At 48.7% G+C, this 14776-nt stretch overlaps 1 long non-coding RNA gene across 1 annotated transcript in view; it reads right to left on the bottom strand.

Annotated features, from left to right (window-relative positions):
- LOC134957704 (uncharacterized) overlaps positions 1 to 14776 on the bottom strand; it is a 239144-nt gene that overhangs the window by 148251 nt on the left and 76117 nt on the right. Inside the window, exon 2 of the long non-coding RNA XR_010186716.1 lies at positions 11513 to 11602. This is a non-coding gene — a long non-coding RNA (uncharacterized LOC134957704). The remainder of the gene's footprint in view (positions 1 to 11512; positions 11603 to 14776) is intronic.

Below are 14776 nucleotides of genomic sequence, written 5' to 3'. Positions count from 1 at the left end.
CCGAAGCCAGTTTCCGGGCCCGCAACATAGTTTGAATGACCGCCTCAGAAAACCCTTTAGCCCTTAAGACGGAAGCTTCAAGAGCCACGCCGTCAAAGACAGCCGGGCTAGGTCCTGGTAGACACAGGGGACCTGAACGAGGAGGTCTGGGCGTTGTGTAAGTAGAAATGGATGCTCTGACGATAGGCCTTGCAGGTCTGAGAACCAGTGCCGTCTGGGCCACACTGGAGCTATGAGAAGCAGAATTCCTTTTTCTTGCTTGAACTTCCGAATTACCCTGGGCAGGAGTGACACCGGAGGGAACACGTACGGCAGCAGAAACCTCCACGGTACCGCCAGCGCATCCACGAATGCTGCCTGAGGATCCCTTGTCCTTGCTCCGAAGACCGGAACCTTGTGATTGTGTCGAGATGCCATCAGATCTACGTCTGGAAGGCCCCATCTTTCCACTAGGAGTTGAAACACTTCTGGATGGAGGCCCCACCCACCGGCATGTATGTCCTGACGACTGAGAAGGTCCGCTTCCCAATTCAGGACTCCCGGAATGAATATTGCCGATATGGCCGGTGGATGGCGTTCTGCCCACTGTAGAATCCGTGAGACTTCCTTCATTGCTAGGCGGCTTCGAGTGCCGCTTTGATGATTTATGTAAGCCACTGTGGTGGCGTTGTCCGACTGTACTTGAACAGGACGGTTCTGAATTAAATGCTGGGCTAGGTACAAGGCATTGAAGACCGCCCGCAACTCCAGAATATTGATCGAGAGGAGGGACTCCTCCTTGGTCCACCGCCCCCGAAGGAAGTGTTGCTCCAGCACCGCGCCCCAACCTCTTAGACTGGCATCTGTCGTCAACAGGACCCAGTCGGATATCCAGAACGGACGGCCCCTGCACAGTTGTTGGTCCCGGAGCCACCAGAGCAGCGACAGACGGACCTCCGGAGTCAATGAGATCATTTGAGACCTGATCCGGTGAGGCAAGCCGTCCCATTTGGCTAGAATCAGCCTCTGGGGAGGGCGAGAATGAAATTGAGCGTACTCCACCATGTCGAATGCTGATACCATGAGGCCCAGCACCTGCATCGCCGAATGTATCGACACTTGCGAACGAGATAGGAAGCAACGAATCCTGTCCTGAAGTTTCAGGACTTTCTCCTGAGACAGGAACAACCGCTGGTTGTGAGTGTCCAATAGTGCTCCCAGATGCACCATGCTCTGAGCAGGGATCAGGGATGACTTCTTCCAGTTGATGAGCCACCCGTGGGCTTGCAGAAACCGGACCGTCACATCTAGATGACGCAGGAGAAGTTCTGGGAAATTTGCCAGGATTAACAAGTCGTCCAAATACGGCAGTATCCTGACCCCTTGACGGCGGAGTACCACCGTCATCACCGCCATGACTTTTATAAAGACTTGCGGAGCCGTTGTTATACCAAAAGGTAACGCCCGAAATAGGTAATGGCAGTTGCCAATCGCAAATCTCAGGTATTGCTGATGAGACACTGCTATAGGAACATGCAGGTAAGCATCCTGTATGTCCAGGGAGACCATGAAGTCCCCAGGTTCCAAGGCCAGAACTATAGAGCGAAGGGTTTCCATCCGGAACTTGGAAACCTTCACAAACCTGTTGAATGCCTTGAGGTTGAGAATGGGCCGGGAGGACCCATTCGGTTTTGGGACTAGAAACAGCGGAGAATAGTACCCCCGGGCCCTCTGCGCAAGAGGCACCTGTACTACGACTCCTGTATCAAGGAGGGTCTGTACCACCGAATGTAGAGTGTTTGCCTTTGTCTTGTCCAACAGGACATCTGTCTGGCAAAATCGATGAGGGGGTCGGTTTTTGAAGGCTATGGCGTAACCTCGTGTGACGATTTCCCGTACCCAGGCATCTGAAGTGGTCTTCAACCATTCCTGGGTATACCCTAGAAGCCGGCCCCCCACCCTGGTATCCCCCAGAGGGAGGCCCGCCCGTCATGCGGCAGGCTTATCTGTCTTGGAAGCTGGCTGACGGGCCGCCCAGGCTCTTTTGGGCTTAGGCTTACCAGGTTTGGAAGTGTGGGCCTGCTTGTTGTACGCCTGACCTTTTGCTTTACCTGAAGTACAAAAGGGGCGAATGGAAGTACCTTTAGCCTTCGACACAGAAGGAGCAGTACTTGGAAGACAGGCAGTTTTGGCAGTAGCCAAGTCAGCCACAATCTTATTTAAATCCTCCCCAAACAGAATATCTCCCTTAAAAGGGAGTACCTCCAGGGTTTTTCTAGAGTACAGATCCAAAGACTAGGATCTCAGCCACAATATCCGGCGAGCCAGGACTGATGTAGTAGAGGCCTTGGTTGCCAGGATACCGGCATCAGAAGCCGCCTCTTTAATATAACAAGAAGCTGTGACAATATAAGACAAGCATTGTCTAGCATGGTCAGAAGAGATTTCAGCATCTAACTCCAAGGCCCATGCTTCAATGGCCTCTGCAGCCCAAGTAGCTGCAATAGTGGGCCGTTGTGCAGCACCTGTGAGGGTGTAAATCGCTTTCAGACAACCCTCCACGCGTTTATCCGTAGGCTCTTTTAGAGACGTGACGGTGGTGACCGGTAGAGCTGAGGAAACCACCATCCTAGCCACATGTGAGTCCACTGGAGGAGGCGTTTCACAATTCTTAGACAGCTCCGGCGCGAGGGGATAGCGAGCCAGCATCTTCTTTTGAGGCACAAACTTCGTACCCGGGTTTTCCCAGGGTTCCTGACGTATATCCACTAGGTGGTCAGAGTGAGGTAAAACTTGTTTAATCACCTTCTGATGCTTGAACCTATCTGGTTTCTTAGGAGGAACAGATGGCTCGGGATCATCCGTAATCTGTAAAATTAACTTAATAGCCTCCAAGAGATCAGGAACATCCACATGTGACCCACCGTCTCCATCAGCCGTATCTGAGTCAGAACCTGTGGGGTCAGTGTAAGTGCTATCTTCATCAGACGAGGTGTCAGTGACAGCAGTGGATTGTGAGGAGACAAGCGCTCGCTTAGAGGACCCCTTGGACGTAGGCGAGCGACGGTCAGACTTTTTAGTAGTCAGGGACTGGTTCAACTTCTTTATTTGAGCAGATAAATCGTCCGCCCATGGCGGGTTAGCTGCAGGGACCACAAACAGTTGTACCGGCATTGGGGGTCCCATAGGGGGTGTTAGTTTATCAACTAGCGTATGCAGAAGCATGGAAAAAGCGGCCCACGGCGGGTCATTATTTGCCCCCGTTGCCACCGTCCCACTGGGGGGCAAGGAGCCCCCAGAACCAGAGCCCAAAGCTGCTATATTCTCCTCATAGGTATCTGCGGCTTCAGCAACACCGGCAGTGTGTTCAGCCCCAGAACCGTTACCCTCAGAAGCAGACATGATATAGCTTGCAGTATCAGGTAACACAGTACAATTATCAGCAGCACTATATCCCTAAACCCAAACCTCTGCGCAGTGTAGTCAGCACCAGCAGAGATAAATGAGAGATATGGTGACTAAATCACAGAGAAAAATACGTAATACAGTATATCTTTGTGAAAATCCTATATTAGATAAAACCTGACGCACCAAGCCCCCTCAGATTATAGAATATAGGGATAGCAGGTTGAGTGAAAGACACGAGATGGACACCACTCCGCTATTAAATGCACACACAAATAGTCACAGTCTGTACAGTGCAGAGGTTATTACTAACAATAATACTGCACTGGACTAGCTTACGCAGCTATATAACAATAGATATAACAGTACACAGTAAGAACTGGATGTATATCACAGGGTAATTGTACTAGGAAACCCTGACTAAATGCACTCTTTCTTACTAACACTGACTAAAAAGGCAGGTAGAATACTTAAGTGTCTTGTAAAGTCACAGCACTGACAACCAGGCGGCTTTACATGGGAGGATTTGCCCAAGCATTCCCAGGAACAGTGAGCTGAGGGATAATGGCGCTGCAGACACTGCCAGGGAGTGAGGGAGAGACAGATATGCAGCTCCAGGGCGTGAACATTTGCAGAAAATGGCACCCTGGGGCTGGGGGAGGGGCTTCAGGTCCAAGCTCTATCACCCTGCTGGCAAAACCACCGGGTACTGCGGGCTCTAATAAAACGGTTTATAAAGAAAACCTGTCCCATGCCCTGGTGATCTAGTGGGATCGCCTGTACTGCCACAGTGTCCACCGCCAGCGCGCGCGGCCCGCCTCCCACTGACCGCGCTGGATCACGATAAAGACCGGGTCCCGCAAGCGGGACCCACTTACCACCTCCCGAAGCGCGGCCACGCGATCCCGGAGAGCCGCCGTCGTGTGTGCCTGACAAGAAGAAAACCGGAGCCTCCAGCTGTAGTTACCCGGCAACCAGGGCTCGGGAGTGTACAGCGCCGCTGGGGAGAGCCGGAGCTGCAGCCGTGAATGTGCACTGACATGTAACACTGCTGCTGCCCTTGAAGTCTTCACTTTTTTCCTCAGAAAAAAAGCTCTTCTTAGGGCTGCCTGGAGCAGCCCCTCTGTTAAGTGCCTGCTACTGCAGCACCAACTACAAAACTGAGGTCCTGTGCAGGGAGGCGGGGTGGTATAGGAGGCGGCGCTATGCATTCTGGGAACAGTCAAAGCTTTGAGCCTGTTGGTGCCTCGGATCAAGATCCTACTCTACACCCCATTGTCCATTCCTTGTGGAGCCCAGTGTACCCCACAGCAGAAATAGGATTTTAATACCTACCGGTAAATCCTTTTCTCCTTGTCCATAGAGGATGCTGGGGACTCCAAAAGGACCATGGGGTATAGACGGGATCCACAGGAGACATGGGCACACTATAAGACTTTGAATGGGTGTGAACTGGCTCCTCCCTCTATGCCCCTCCTCCAGACCTCAGTTATAGGAACTGTGCCCAGGGAGACGGATATTTAGAGGAAAAGGATTTATTTTAACTAAAGTTGAGAAACACACCAGCTCACACAACACACCGTAGAACATGGTATACAAGCAATACCAGTTAACAGTATGAACTAAAAACAGCAACAAGCTGAATATAACCGATACACAACCTTCGTGTAACAGAAACCAATAATCAACAATACAACTGCAAGTAACAGTCCGCACTGGGACGGGCGCCCAGCATCCTCTACGGACTAGGAGAAAAGGATTTACCGGTAGGTATTAAAATCCTATTTTCTCTTACGTCCTAGAGGATGCTGGGGACTCCAAAAGGACCATGGGGTCTATACCAAAGCTCCAGACCGGGCGGGAGAGTGCGGACGACTCTGCAGCACCGATTGAGCAAACATGAGGTCCTCATCAGCCAGGGTATCAAACTTGTAGAACTTAGCAAAAGTGTTTGAACCCGACCACGTAGCTGCTCGGCAAAGTTGGAGAGCCGAGACTCCTCGGGCAGCCGCCCAAGACGAGCCCACCTTCCTGGTAGAATGGGCCTTCACCGACTTCGGCAACGGCAATCCAGCCGTAGAATGAGCATTCTGAATCGTATTACAAATCCAGCGTGCAACAGTCTGCTTGGAAGCAGGATTTCCAATCTTGTTGGAAGCATACAGGACAAACAGAGCCTCTGTTTTCCTAATACGAGCCGTTCTGGTGACATAAATTTCCAAAGCTCTTACGACATCGAGAGATCTTGGCACCGCCACGGCATCTGTAGCCACAGGCACCACAATAGGTTCATTCATGTGAAACAAAGAAACCACCTTCGGCAGAAATTGTTGACGAGTCCTCAGTTCCGCTCTATCCACATGGAAAATCAAATAGGGGCTCTTGTGAGACAAAGCCGCCAATTCCGACACCCGCCTGGCGGACGCCAAGGCCAAAAGCATGACCACTTTCCAAGTGAGAAATCTCAACTCAACCTTACGCAAAGGTTCAAACCAGTGAGACATAAGAAATTGTAACACCACGTCAAGATCCCACGGTGCCACGGGCGGCACAAAGGGAGGATGGATATGCAGCACTCCCTTCATGAAAGTCTGACCCTCTGGAAGAGCGGCCAATTCTTTTTGAAAGAAAATAGATAAAGCCGAAATCTGCACTTTAATGGAACCTAATTTCAGGCCTGCATCCACGCCTGCCTGCAAAAAATGGAGGAAACGACCCCACTGAAACTCCTCTGTAGGAGCTTTCTTGGTTTCACACCAAGACACATACTATCTCCAAATACGGTGATAATGTTTCGCCGTGACCTCCTTTCTAGCTTTGAGGAGAGTGGGGATGACTTCCCCGGGAATACCCTTTTGAGCTAGAATTTTGCGTTAAACCTCCACGCTGTCAAATGCAGCCGCGGTAAGTCCTGGAGGACGCATGGCCCCTGCAGTATTAGATCCTCTCTGAGAGGAAGAGGCCACGGATCTTCTACAATCAATTCCAGAAGAACTGGATACCAGGCCCTCCATGGCCAATCCAGAACGATGAGTACCGCCTGAACCCTTGTTCTTCTTATGATCCTCAACACTTTTGGAATGAGTGGAAGTGGAGGGAACACATATACCGACAAACACCCACGGAGTTACCAGGGCGTCAACTGCACTGGCTTGAGGGTCCCTTGACCTGGAACAATGTATCGGAAGCTTCTTGTTGAGGCGAGACGCCATCATGTCTATTTGAGGAATTCCCCAATGACTTGTCACTTCTGCAAAAACCTCTTGATGAAGACCCCACTCTCCTGGATGGAGATCGTGTCTGCTGAGGAAGTCTGCCTCCCAGTTGTCTACGCCCGGAAGGAAGACCGCCGACAGAGCGCTCACGTGCTTTTCCGCTAGCGGAGAACTTTTGTGGCCTCCGCCATCGCCGCTCTGCTCTTTGTTCCGCCCTGGCGGTTTATGTACGCCACCGCTGTTACGTTGTCCGACTGAATCAGGACAGGTAGACCTCGAAGAAAGTGTTTCGCTTGCAGAAGACCGTTGTAAATGGCTCTCAATTCCAGAACATTTATGTGCAGACAAGCTTCCTAGCTTGACCATTTTCCCTGGAAATTTTTTCCTTGTGTGACTGCTCCCCAGCCTCGGAGACTTGCATCCGTGGTCAGCAGGAACCAATCCTGGATCCCGAACCTGCGTCCCTCCAGGAGGTGAGAACTTTGAAGCCACCACAGGAGAGATATTCTGGTCCTGGAAGATAGACTTATTTTTCGGTGCATGTGCAGGTGAGACCCAGACCACTTGACCAACAGGTCCCACTGAAATACCCGGGCATGAAACCTGCCAAACGGAATGGTTTTGTAAGCTGCCACCATCTTGCCCAGCACCCGAGTGCATTGATGAATCGATACCCTTGCCGGTTTCAGAATCTCCTTGACCATGGTCTGGATTTCCAGAGCTTTTTCCTCTGGGAGAAATACTCTCTGCAGTTCCGTGTCCAGAATCATGCCCAGGAAAGACAGCCGAGTTGTCGGAATCAACTGTGATTTTGGCAAATTTAGAATCCAACCATGTTGTTGCAGAATCGTTAGGGAGAGTGCCACGTTTCTTAGTAACTGCTCCTTTGATCTCGCCTTTATCAGTCCAAGTATGGGATAATTGTGACACTCTGCTTGCGTAGGAGTACCATCATTTCCGCCATTACTTTGGTGAAGACCCTCGGGGCCGTGCAAAGACCAAACGGCAACGTCTGAAATTGGTAATGACAATCCTGCACCGCAAACCTCAGGAAAGCCTGATGTGGAGGATAAATTGGGACATGCAAGCAGGCATCTTTTATGTCGACTGATGCCATAAAATCCCCCCCTTCCAGACTGGAGATAACTGCTCGAAGAGATTCCATCTTGAACTTGAAAGTTTTCAAATACAGATTGAGGGATTTTAGGTTCAGGATCGGTCTGTCCGAGCCATCCGGCTTTGGTACGACAAAGAGGCTCAAATAAAACCCTTCTCCCCGTTGAGACGGGGGTACCGTGACAATGACACGCTGTTGACACAGCTTTTGTATTGCAGCACTCACTACTTCCCTTTCTGGGATAGAAACTGGCAAGGCTGATTTGAAAAATCAGTGGGGGGGGCTCCTCCTGAAACTTCAGTTTGTACCCTTGGGACACTATGTCTAACACCCAAGGATCCAGGCCAGAGTGAAACCAGACCTGACTGAAGAGTTGGAGATGCGCCCCCACCGGTACGGACTCCCGTAGGGGAGCCCCAGCCTCATGCGGTGGACTTGGCAGACGCCGGGGAGGACTTCTGGTCCTGGGAGCCTGACACAGCAGGCGACCGTTTCCCGCTTCCTCTACCTTTAGAGGCAAGGAAGGAGGACCCTCGTCCTTTTTTGTATTTATTAGGCCGAAAGGACTACATCTGATAATGGGGTGCCTTTTTCTGTTGTGCCGGAACATAAGGAAGAAAGGACGACTTACCCGCTGTAGCTGTAGACACCATGTCAGCGAGGCCGTTACCAAACAAGACACTACCTTTATATGGGAGTGCTTCCATCGCTTTCTTAGAGTCGGCATCAGCATTCCATTGATGAATCCACAGCACTCTCCTGGCCGAGACTGCCATGGTATTGGCCCTTGAGCCCAAGAGTCCAATATCCCTCGCCGCATCCTTTAGGTAAGCTGCAGCGTCCCTGATATAACCGAGAGTCAAAAGAATGTTCTCCCTATCTAGGGTATCCATGTCAGATGCCAAATTATCAGCCGACTTACCAATAGCACTACTCACCCATGCCGACGCCACGGCAGGTCTGAGCAGTGCACCCGTAGTGACATAAATGGACTTTAAGGTCGTTTCCTGCTTACGATCCGCAGGGTCCTTAAGGGCAGCAGTGTTGGGAGACGGAAGCGCCACCTTCTTGGACAGCCGTGATAGAGCCTTGTCCACATTGGGAGATGACTCCCACTTTTCCCTATCGTCAGAGGGGAAAGGATAAGCCATTAGAATTCTCTTGGGAATCTGCCACCTTTTATCAGGAGATTCCCAAGCTTTTACACAAAGAGCGTTCAGTTCATGAGAGGGGGGAAACGTCACCTCAGGCTTCTTTCCCTTATACAAACAAACCCTCGTATCTGGAACAGCAGGCACTTCAGAAATATGTAAAACCTCTTTAATTGCCACAATCATGTACTGAATACTCTTAACCAATTTTGGATGTAAACTGGCCTCACTATAGTCGACACTGGAGTCCATGTCGGTATCTGAATCCGCCATCTGGGTAAAAGAACGCTTTTGTGACCCCCGAGGGAGCCTGCACCTGCGTCAACGCGTCCTCCATGGATTTTCTCCACGTTTGTGTCTGAGAATCAGATTTATCCAGCCTTTTAGTTAACAAAGCCACATTTGCATTCAATGTACTCAACACATTCACCCAATCAGCAGTCGGCGGTGCCGACAGAGTCACTCCCAACTCCTTATCTGCGTCCCCAGCAACTTCCTCCGGGGAGGAGCACTCAGCCTCAGACATGTCGATACACACGTACCGACACGCACAAATACACTGGCTATAGGGGACAGACCCACAGGGAAGCCTGTCAGAGAAACACAGAGGGAGCATACCAACTCACACCCCAGCGCCTCTTACAGTACTGAAAACAAATCTCAGATGTCAGCACTGTTCATAAAAAGGGTTAATAGCACCAATTTTCTGGCATAGAGGGAGGAGCCAGTTCACACCCATTCAAAGTCTTATAGTGTGACGATGCCTCCTGCGGATCCCGTCTATACCCCATGGTCCTTTTGGAGTCCCCAGCATCCTCTAGGACGTAAGAGAAATATAATATGTAAAAATAAAGCTGTCTAACATTTGCAAAAGCAGCTAGTATGTATCCTGCACATAAAAAATATAACCCAATATAACGAAAAGGAAAGAGAAACTGGGGATTAGGGCTACTGGCGACACCCAAAAAAAAAAAAAAATTGACATTAGGCAGCCACCTCATGGGTGTGTTGGAAGAGCTGCTAAGCTGCTAATTACTTTTTAAAATGATGACACATCCAGTTCATTGATAACTTAAGTACTGGAAAATTTTAAATAGTTGGAATTCTATAGCCTACTACAGGGGTGGCCAACCAGTCAGAGACAAAGAGCCAAGAAATCTTGTTAGGTACATCAAAGAGCCGACTTGGAGCCGAAGGCGCACTTGCAAAAATGGGGTGTGACCTCGTGCCTGCTAGGCCACGCCCCTGGTATAAAACACATTGAAAAAGCCAGATCTAACATAAAATACAATGAAAAAGCCACTTCTACATCAATAAAAGCCAGATCCGCATAAAATATATTGAAAAGCCAGATTCACATAATATACTTCAGTTCCCCCATGTGTCACTCCAGCCTGCTCCCCCATGTGTATTTGGCTCCCTCAGTTCTCAGTCTTCGTAGTGCTGCTGCATGTCTGGCTGGAGTGCAGCGGTTTACAGATCTCTTGTGGTCACGTGACTTTGAGTGTTGGAAGCCACATTTGAATGAAGAAAGAGCCGCATGTGGCTCAAGAGCCACGCGTTGGCCACCACTGGCCTACTATGTGAGGGCAGATAGATCAATTAATAGAGTGTCTAAATGCAATGCAACACGCAGTCCAGGGTATGTTTGCATCTTAAAATGTAATAAAGGACAGTGTGACTGAATAACAGAGCTCTCAAGTTAAGTTCATGAATGTTGTATAGGTATTAGGGATGGGGTGGGGGAAGGAGACGGGCGGTCAGGAGATGCTGGACTTCAAAAGTGAGGTAAGCTACAAGTGAAAGTACTTAAAACAGATAACTGACAAGTGCTGCCGACAGCTACCACTACCTTGCAGTGCTATGTGCAGTGGCACACTCTGCACACACCTAGTTACGGCCCTGTCCATGATATGCGCCGTTGGAGCCTCGATAACACATGGGATCGTTAGCTTATTCCGTATCCCACGTGTTATCGAACTTTTAAGGGCAGTATTTTGGTTGATAAAAACGCCCATTGGTCAAAAATTGCGATATTGGGACTTTTTTATTGGACAAAAATGGATTGCTTCTAATTGGATATCCCCCTAAGTGCTCTGCATGGATTTACTTCTATTGTTTTTCTTTTTCCTAGAATTCAAATCCTACCACAGAGCAGAATTAACCTATTTTTGCAACTGTTTTTATATTAAAAAACACTAATTTATTAATACAGGAGCCGACACAGCGTTGACTGCAGTTGCGTCATAAAACTCAGGTGCAATATGTACTTTCGGTCATGTTTATAGAATTTATTTTGTTCACAAACTATACACATCCACCCTCCCCCACTATACCATGGCTCCACTATGCTGTAGCGAACTAACACACGAGAGAGTGTAGCCAGTGACACGCTCCTCCTGAGGCCATGCCCCCAGCAGCACCCCACCCTCTCGGGACTTTCAGCAGCCCTGAATAGACGCATACATGTTAACATGTACTCTGCTTTTATGGGATTGTGCTGAGTGATTTCATGGAGGATACTCTGCGCTAACTATTGCAGTGCTTACAATGCATGAGGCCCATAGTGCAGAATTGCGTTTCAGTCAATGCTGAGTGCTGACCCAAAAGTATCGCTTGATTATGATAATATTGAAACGTCTCACCTTTGTAAAATGGCCTTTCCTGCTTCATACGTTCATCAATATATTATTTTCAGTCCCCCAGATGTTCAAAAAAGGCAAGTGAGTCGATACCTAAATAAATGACCACAAAGTATATGCAAATAAGTGAAAAACCATATAAAATAAATACATCCAAATAGTTAATGCATTAATAAAATATAAATTATATTTACCTTGCCTGCATGCACAAGTTTATCAATGCCTGTACTGGTCTTATACCAATCAGCACTCTTCTCCCACCCCTTGGCCTGGTTCAGTCATGTAGGTGTGAAAACCCGTAAAACATTATCGGCCCATTCAGAATAACTAGTGAGCAGAGTGGTGGGGGCCATTACAGGCGTCAGAGTAACTAGTGAGCAGAGTGGTGGTGACCATTATAAGCATCAGAGTAACTAGAGAGTAGAGTGGTGGGGACCATTACAGGCATCAGGGTAACTAGTGAGCAGAGTGGTGGGGGCCATTACAGGCGTCAGAGTAACTAGTGAGCAGAGTGGTGGTGACCATTATAAGCATCAGAGTAACTAGAGAGTAGAGTGGTGGGGACCATTACAGGCATCAGGGTAACTAGTGAGCAGAGTGGTGGGGACCATTAAGGCATCAGTGTAACTAGTGAGCAGAGTGGTGGGGACCATTAAGGCATCAGAGTAACTAATGAGCAGAGTGGTGGGGACCATTAAGGCATCAGTGTAATTAGTGAGCAGAGTGGTGGGGACCATTATAAGCATCAGAGTAACTAGTGAGCAGAGTGGTGGGGACCATGAAGGCATCAGAGTAACTAGTGAGCAGAGTGCTGGGGACCATTACAGGCATCAGGTTAACTAGTGAGCAGAGTGGTGGTGACCATTATAAGCATCAGAGTAACTAGAGAGTAGAGTGGTGGGGACCATTACAGGCATCAGGGTAACTAGTGAGCAGAGTGGTGGGGACCATTAAGGCATCAGTGTAACTAGTGAGCAGAGTGGTGGGGACCATTAAGGCATCAGAGTAACTAATGAGCAGAGTGGTGGGGACCATTAAGGCATCAGTGTAATTAGTGAGCAGAGTGGTGGGGACCATTATAAGCATCAGAGTAACTAGTGAGCAGAGTGGTGGGGACCATGAAGGCATCAGAGTAACTAGTGAGCAGAGTGCTGGGGACCATTACAGGCATCAGGTTAACTAGTGAGCAGAGTGGTGGTGACCATTATAAGCATCAGAGTAACTAGAGAGTAGAGTGGTGGGGACCATTACAGGCATCAGGGTAACTAGTGAGCAGAGTGGTGGGGACCATTAAGGTATCAGTGTAACTAGTGAGCAGAGTGGTGGGGACCATTAAGGCATCAGAGTAACTAATGAGCAGAGTGGTGGGGACCATTAAGGCATCAGTGTAATTAGTGAGCAGAGTGGTGGGGACCATTATAAGCATCAGAGTAACTAGTGAGCAGAGTGGTGGGGACCATGAAGGCATCAGGGTAACTAGTGAGCAGAGTGGTGGGGACCATTATAAGCATCAGAGTAACTAGTGAGCAGAGTGGTGGGGACCATTAAGGCATCAGAGTAACTAATGAGCAGAGTGGTGGGGACCATTATAAGCATCAGAGTAACTAATGAGCAGAGTGGTGGGGACCATTATAAGCATCAGAGTAACTAGTGAGCAGAGTGGTGGGGACCATTAAGGCATCAGAGTAACTAATGAACATAGTGGTGGGGACCATTAAGGCATCAGTGTAACTAGTGAGCAGAGTGGTGGGGACAATTACAGGCATCAGGGTAACTAGTGAGCAGAGGGATGGGGACCATTAAGGCATCAGTGTAACTAGTGAGCAGAGTGGTGGGGACAATTACAGGCATCAGGGTAACTAGTGAGCAGAGGGATGGGGACCATTGTAAGCATCAGAGTAACTAGTGAGCAGAGTGGTGGGGACCATTAAGAATCAGAGTAATTAGTGAGCAGAGTGGTGGGGACCATTAAGGCATCAGAGTAACTAATGAGCAGAGTGGTGGGGACCATTGTAGGCATGAAAGACCAGAGTGGATGTTTGTTTGTTTTTTAAACTCCTTTTATTCTGCCTAACATAATTTTATTTAGTTTTGGTAGGTGTTATCCTTTATTGTATTAAGGAAATTTTTTTTAGCTCAGCAGAGCTCCCATCCCAAATACTGTAATATAGAATTATATTTTTGTGCTTTGTACACTTGATGCACTCTGCCAGTACAGATGCAGGTGGTTGTCCCTTTTAATATGAAATTAGAACTGGAATTCTGTTATATTGTCCCTGATTATAAAGAAAAATAAATAAAAACTCTCTTTGTCAGCTTATCATATGTAGGTTAATAATACGATTTTAATAATTTACATTGTAATAACCGGTAACATGGAAAACCTAATGGAACTGATTAAATGATTTAGCACAACAATTGAGAAGTTTTAGCTGTATAATACAATGCTTTAAACCAGTAGTTCTCAAACTGTGTGCCGTGGCACCCTGGGGTGCCTCGGGACACTTGCAGGGGCCCTCAGTTGCTGGTCCAGGACCAATTCAAATTATTTATGGTCAATGTAATAGGCAAAACCAGTGCTGGTGGCTGCTAATCATAACATACTGTACGTGGACAAACAGAAGCAAATCTTGTCCATCACTGCACAGCTGAACCTAAGGATAACCTATAAACCCAATTTACATAATTTAATATTTCTTTCTAAATTTATCAGTAAGAAACTTTTGGCTAGTGTTGCCGTGCAAGAATTTCTGATACTCTAGGGGGCCGTGATTCAGAAAAGTTTGGGAACCACTGCTTTAAACTATACTGTTTTATTTTATCTATCTATCTATCTATCTATCTATCTATCTATCTATCTATCTATCTATCTATCCATCCAGTGGCTGAAGTGGTGCGGTATACGGCAGTATGGTATACCGCCACTTCTTCCACTGACACGGAAATGAAAGTGCAGCAGGAGGCGAGGGAAGTGGCCATCCTGCTGCACATGGTGCTCGCGTCCCTGCTCGGCGGCCGGCGGCTGTGTAGAGCGCTGTACTAGCTCACAGCCGCTCACTGCCGCCAGCCACCAGCCGCTCACTGTCGCCAGCCACCAGCCCCCCGCCGCTCACCCGCAACAAATGGCAGTCAGAGGGACCTCACCGCACCAAAGGCCTCCTTATAACTGCCGCTGCCCATGGGTGCCTCCGCCGACCACAGTCAGGTAATGTTCCCCTGCTGTCACCCTCTCTCCCTGTCGTTACTGTCCCTGTCGTTACTGTCACT

Source organism: Pseudophryne corroboree, chromosome 9, assembly GCF_028390025.1.
Source record: "Pseudophryne corroboree isolate aPseCor3 chromosome 9, aPseCor3.hap2, whole genome shotgun sequence".
Lineage (NCBI taxonomy): Eukaryota > Metazoa > Chordata > Amphibia > Anura > Myobatrachidae > Pseudophryne > Pseudophryne corroboree.
Note: the sequence above shows the minus strand (reverse complement) of the source record. Positions and strands in the feature narration are given on the sequence as shown.